The sequence below is a fragment of the Ranitomeya variabilis genome, chromosome 6, assembly GCF_051348905.1.
Source record: "Ranitomeya variabilis isolate aRanVar5 chromosome 6, aRanVar5.hap1, whole genome shotgun sequence".
Lineage (NCBI taxonomy): Eukaryota > Metazoa > Chordata > Amphibia > Anura > Dendrobatidae > Ranitomeya > Ranitomeya variabilis.
The window spans coordinates 401,932,797-401,939,938 of record NC_135237.1 but is presented as its reverse complement, the minus strand read 5'-3'; positions in this window follow the sequence as shown (position 1 = coordinate 401,939,938).

Genomic DNA, 7,142 nt, shown 5'->3' with positions numbered 1-7,142 from the left:
TGAGCAGACGCTCAATGGGATAGATGAGGGGGGGTGGTAGGATGGAGCTGCAGGACAGTGAGGCAGTTAGCTGGGTGACAGTTAGGAAGCGGGGTAGAGGGAAGAGTGCCAGGGAGGCTAGTCCTGATCTGGCACACCCCAATAAGTTTGCTAAGTTGGCAGATGAGGGGGGTGTCAGTACAGGGGTAGCACTGCTGCAGCCAGGCATGTCCTCTGAAAGCCGGAGGAGTGACTGCTCCAGTAAGGAGGGAAATAGGAGAGCAGGGCAGGCCAGACAGGTGCTGGTAGTGGGGGACTCAATTATCGGGAACAGATAGGGCAATCTGTCACAAAGACAGGGATCGTCGGACGGTGTGCTGCCTACCTGGCGCTCGAGTCCGACACATCGCTGATTGGGTGGACAGATTACTGGGAGGGGCTGGTGAGGACCCAGCGGTCATGGTGCACATTGGCACAAATGACAAAGTTAGAGGTAGGTGGAAGGTCCTTAAAGATGATTTCAGGGAATTAGGCTGCAAGCTGAAAGCAAGGACCTCCAACGTGGTATTTTCCGAAATACTGCCTGTACCACGTGCCACGCCAGAGAGGCAACGGGAGATTAGGGAGGTTAATAAGTGGCTCAAGAATTGGTGTAGGAAGGAGGGGTTTGGGTTCCTTCAGAACTGGGCCGACTTCTCAGTTGGCTACAGGCTCTACACTAGGGACGGGCTGCACCTCAATGGGGAAGGTGCAGCTGTGCTGGGGGAGAAAATGGCTAGAAGGTTGGAGGAGTGTTTAAACTAGGGATTGGGGGAGAGGGTATTCAATTTATAGGAGGGGTAGATAGTGCAGATAGAGACCTGGGCACAAATAAGGAAGTTGGGGTGGCGGTGGCATGGGGGGTGGGGTTAGAACAGTTAATAATTTAAGAAAGAATAGAGGTACAGAGCGGTACATCAAGTGCATGTATACTAATGCCAGAAACCTCGCCAACAAAATGGACGAATTAGAACTAATGTTGTTGGAGCATAATTATGACATGGTGGGGATATCTGAAACATGGCTGGATGAGAGCCATGACTGGGCTGTTAACTTGCAGGGCTATAGCCTGTTCAGAAATAACCGTACAGATAAGCGAGGGGGAGGGGTGTGTCTATATGTAAAATCGTCCTTAAAACCCATCCTGCGTGATAATATAGTTACATAGTTACATAGTTACATAGTTATTAAAGTAGAAGGAAGACTTTAAGTCCATCTAGTTCAACCCATAGCCTAGCATGCCCTAACATGTTGATCCAGGGGAAGGCAAAAAAAACCCATGTGGTAAGAGTAAGCTCCATCATGGGGAAAAAATTCCTTCCCGACCCCACATACGGCAATCAGACTAGTTCCCTGGATCAACGCCTTATCAAGGAATCTAATATATATACCCTGTAATATTATACTTTTCCAGAAAGGTATCCAGTCCCCTCTTAAATTGAAGCAATGAGTCACTCATTACAACATCATACGGCAGAGAGTTCCATAGTCTCACTGCTCTTACAGTAAGGAATCCGCGTCTGTTATTATGCTTAAACCTTTTTTCCTCCAGACGTAGAGGATGCCCCCTTGTCCCTGTCACCGGTCTATGATTAAAAAGATCAGCAGAAAGGTCTTTGTACTGTCCCCTCATATATTTATACATTAACATAAGATCACCCCTTAGTCTTCGTTTTTCCAAACTAAATAGCCCCAAGTGTAATAACCTATCTTGGTATTGCAGACCCCCCAGTCCTCTAATAACCTTGGTTGCTCTTCTCTGCACCCGCTCCAGTTCAGCTATGTCTTTCTTATACACCGGAGACCAGAACTGTGCACAGTATTCTAAGTGTGGTCACACTAGTGACTTGTATAGAGGTAAAATTATGTTCTCCTCATGAGCATCTATGCCTCTTTTAATGCATCCCATTATTTTATTTGCCTTTGTAGCAGCTGCCTGACACTGGCCACTGAATATGAGTTTGTCATCCACCCATACACCCAGGTCTTTTTCATTGACGGTTTTGCCCAGAGTTTTAGAATTAAGCACATAGTTATACATCTTATTACTTCTACCCAAGTGCATGACCTTACATTTATCCCCATTAAAGCTCATTTGCCATTTATCAGCCCAAGCTTCTAGTTTACATAAATCAGCCTGTAATATAAAATTGTCCTCCCCTGTATTGATTACCCTGTTTAGTTTAGTGTCATCTGCAAATATTGAAATTCTACTCTGAATGCCCCCTACAAGGTCATTAATAAATATGTTAAAAAGAAGAGGGCCCAATACTGACCCCTGTGGTACCCCACTACTAACCGTGACCCAGTCTGAGTGTGCTCCATTAATAACCACCCTTTGTTTCCTATCCCTGAGCCAACTCTCAACCCACTTGCACATATTTTCCCCTATCCCCATTATTCTCATTTTATGTATCAACCTTTTGTGTGGCACCGTATCAAAAGCATTTGAAAAGTCCATATACACTACATCTACTGGGTTCCCTTGGTCCAGACCGGAACTTACCTCTTCATAGAAGCTGATCAAATTAGTCTGACATGATCGGTCCCTAGTAAACCCGTGCTGATACTGGGTCATGAGGTTATTCCTCTTCAGATACTCCAGTATAGCATCCCTTAGAATGCCCTCCAGGATTTTACCCACAGTAGAGGTTAAACTTACTGGCCTATAATTTCCGAGTTCAGTTTTTGTCCCCTTTTTGAATATTGGCACCACATTTGCTATACGCCAGTCCTGTGGTACAGACCCTGTTATTATGGACTCTTTAAAGATTAAAAATAATGGTCTATCAATGACTGTACTTAATTCCTGCAGTACTCGGGGGTGTATCCCATCCGGGCCCGGAGATTTGTCAATTTTTGTGATTTTTAGACGCCGCCGTACTTCCTGCTGGGTTAAGCAGGTAACATTAAATTGGGAATTATTATCACTAGTCATATTGGCTGCCATGGGATTTTCTTTTGTAAATACTGATGAAAAAAAGTCATTTAGCATATTGGCTTTTTCCTCATCCTCATCCACCATTTCACCCAGACTATTTTTAAGGGGGCCAACACTGTCATTTTTTAGTTTCTTACTATATATGTAGTTAAAGAATATTTTGGGGTTATTTTTGCTCTCTCTAGCAATGAGTCTCTCTGTCTCAATCTTTGCTGCCTTGATTTGCTTTTTACATAATTTATTTAATTTTTTGTATTTATTTAATGCCTCCTCACTACCTACTTCCTTAAATTCTTAAATGCTTTCTTTTTGTCCCTTATTGCGCCCCTTACAGCTCTATTTAGCCATATTGGTTTCCTCCTATTTCTAGTATGTTTATTCCCATACGGTATATACTGTGCACAGGTCCTATCCAGGATGCTAATAAATGTCTCCCATTTTCTTTGTGTATTTTTGTGTCTCAGGATATCGTCCCAGTTAATTGCACCAAGATCCTCTCTCATCCGTTGGAAATTTGCCCTCCTGAAGTTTAGTGTCCTTGTCACCCCTCTACTACACATCTTATTAAAGGAGACATGAAAACTTATTATTTTGTGATCACTATTCCCCAAGTGACCCCCAACCCTTATATTTGATATGCGGTCTGGCCTGTTGGTTAATATTAGGTCTAGCAGTACCCCCCTTCAGGTTGGGTCCTGAACCAGTTGTGAAAGGTAATTGTCTCTCATAGTTGTCAAAATCCGATTACCTTTACTGGAACTGCAGGTTTCTGTTCCCCAATCTATTTCAGGGTAGTTGAAGTCCCCCATAATAATGACTTCTCCTTGAGTCGCAGCTTCATCTATTTGCTTTACAAGGATATTCTCCATTGCTTCCATTATTTTTGGAGATTTATAACAAACCCCTATCAGTAATTAGGGTAATATAGGTGAATTTAATGAGAATGTAGAGTCCCTGTGGGTGGAGATAAGGGGAGGTGTAAAAATAATAAATTACTGATAGGGGTTTGTTATAAATCTCCAAAAATAATGGAAGCAACGGAGAATATCCTCATAAAGCAAATAGATGAAGCTGCGACTCAAGGAGAAGTCATTATTATGGGGGAACTCAACTACCCTGAAATAGATTGGGGAACAGAAACCTGCAGTTCCAGCAAAGGTAATCGGTTTTTGACAACTATGAGAGACAATTACCTTTCACAACTGGTTCAGGACCCAACAAGGAGGGGGGCACTGCTAGACCTAATATTAACCAACAAGCCAGACCGCATAGCAAATATAAGGGTTGGGGGTTACTTGGGGAATAGTGATCACAAAATAATAAGTTTTCGTGCATCCTTTAATAAGATGTGTAGTAGAGGGGTTACAAGGACACTAAACTTCAGGAGGGCAAATTTCCAACGGATGAGAGATGATCTTGGTGCAATTAACTGGGACGATATCCTGAGACATAAAAATACACAAAGAAAATGGGAGACATTTATTAGCATCCTGGATAAGACCTGTGCACAGTATATACCGTATGGGAATAAACATACTAGAAATAGGAGGAAACCAATATGGCTAAATAGAGCTGTAAGGGGCGCAATAAGTGACAAAAAGAAAGCATTTAGAGAATTAACCCCTTAACGACCGCCGATACGCCTTTTAACGGCGGCCGCTAAGGGTACTTAAACCACAGCGCCGTTAATTAACGGCACTGTGGAAAAAGTGAATAGCGCCCCCCAGAGTCGGATTTTCTCTGGGTGGGGTCTCGGTTGCCGGGGGTAGCCGAGACCCCAGAGAACATGATTCGGGGTTTTTTTACCGACCCCCGAGTTGCGATCGCCGGTAATTAACCGTTTACCGGCGGTCGCAACAAAAAAAAACAAAACGCGATTTGCCATTTAATTTCTCTGTCCTCGGATGTGATCGCACATCGGAGGACAGAGAAATGTGGTCCCCGATAGCCCCCGATAGCCCCCCAATACTCACCTACCTCCCCCGGTGCTCCTCGTGGCTCCCGATGGGCGCCGCCATCTTTTTCCGGGGAAATAATGGCGGGCGCATGCGCAGTGCGCCCGCCGCCCGGCACCCGGATGTTCTTTGGGGTCTCGGCTGCCGGGGGTAGCCGAGACCCCAAAGAACATGATCGGGGTCGGTTTTTACCGACCCCTGTTTTGCGATCGCCGGTAATTAACTGTTTACCGGCGACCACAAAAAAAAAAAAAAAAAAGCGATGTAATTCTCTGTCCTCTGATGTGATCGCACATCAGAGGACAGAGAAATAGGGGGATTCGGGGACCCTGTTATACTTACCGGTGTCCCTGGGTCCTCCTGCTTCTTCTGCTGGCCGCAGGCTTCTTGCTCCGGTAAGAAAATGGCGGGCGCATGCGCAGTGCGCCCGCCATGATCTGCCGGCCGGCAGAAGAAAATTCTTCCTCTTTTTTTATTTTGGTCACTGTGAGATCCTATCACAGTGATCAAAATAAAAAAAATAGTAAATAACCCCCCCCCTTTATCACCCCCTTAGTAAGAAAAAAATAATAAAATAAAAAAAATGTATGAACTTCTATTTTCCAAATAGGGTTAGGGTTAGGGGTAGGGGTAGGGTTAGGGTTAGGGGTAGGGTTAGGGGTAGGGTTAGGATATGTGCACACATAGAATGGTTCTCTGCGGATTTTTCCGCAGCAGATTTGATAAATCCGCAGGACCAAAACGCTGCGTTTTTCCTGCGGATTTATCGCGGATGTACCACGGTTTTTGTGCGGATTCCACTGCGGTTTTACACCTGCGGTTTTCTATTATGGAGCAGGTGTAAAACCGCTGCGGAATCAGCAGAAAGAATTGACATGCTGCGGAATGTAAACCGCTGCGTTTCCGTGTGTTTTTTTTCCGCAGCATGGGCACAGCGTTTTATGTTTCCCATAGGTTTACATTGTACTGAAAACTCATGGGAAACTGCTGCGGACCCACAGCTGCGGAAACGCTGCGGATCCGCAGCAAAATCCGCAACATGTGCACATAGCCTTAGGGTTAGGGTTAGGGCTTGGGTTAGGGTTAGAGCTAGGATTAGGGTTAGAGCTAGGGTTAGGGCTAGGGTTGGGGCTAAAGTTAGGGTTAGGGTTGGGGCTAGGTTTAGGGCTAAAGTTAGGGTTTGGGCTAAAGTTAGGGTTAGGGCTAGGGTTGGGGCTAAAGTTAGGGTTAGAGTTGGGATTAGGATTTGGATTAGGGTTGGCATTAGGGTTACATTTGGGATTAGGGTTAGGTTTGGGATTAGGGTTAAGGCTAGGGTTGGGATTAAGGATAGGGGTGTATTGGGATTAGGGTTAGGTTTTGAGGTTAGGGTTGAGATTAGGATTAGGGGGGTGTTGGGTTTAGGGTTTTGATTAGGGTTATGGTTAGCTTTGGGATTAGGGTTAGGGGTGTTTTGGGGGTTAGGGTTGTGATTAGGATTATGGATCGGGTTGGGATTAGGGATAGGGGTGTGTTGGGGTTAGGGTTGGAGTTAGAATTGGGGGGTTTCCACTGTTTAGGTACATCAGGGGGTCTCTAAACGCCACAGCCAATTTTGTGCTCAAAAAGTAAAATGGTGCTCCCTACCTTCTGAGCTCTGCCGTGCGCCCAAACAGTGGTTTACCCCCACATATGGGGCATCAGCGTACTCAGGATAAATTGGACAACAACTTTTAGGGTCCAATTTCTCCTGATACCCTTGTGAAAATAAAAACTTGGGGGCTAAAAAATCTTTTTTTGTGGAAAAAAAATATATTTTTTATTTTCACGACTCTGCATTATAAACTTCTGTGAAGCACTTGGGCATTCAAAGTTCTCACCACACATCTAGATAAGTTCCTTGGGGGGTCTAGTTTCCAAAATGGGGTCACTTCTGGGGGGCCTCTACTGTTTAGGTATATCTGGGGCTCTGCAAATGCAACATAACGCCCGCAGACCATTCTATCAAAGTCTGCATTCCAAAACGGCACTCCTTCCCTTCCGAGCTCAGCCATGCACCTAAACAGTGGTCCCCCCCACACATGGGGTATCAGTGTACTCAGGATAAATTGGACAACAACTTTTAGGGTCCAATTTCTCTTGTTACCTTTGTGAAAATAAAAATTGGGGGGCTAAAAAAATCTGTTTTGTGAAAAAAAAAATTATTTTTGTTTTCACGACTGCATTATAAACTTCTGTGAAGCACTTGG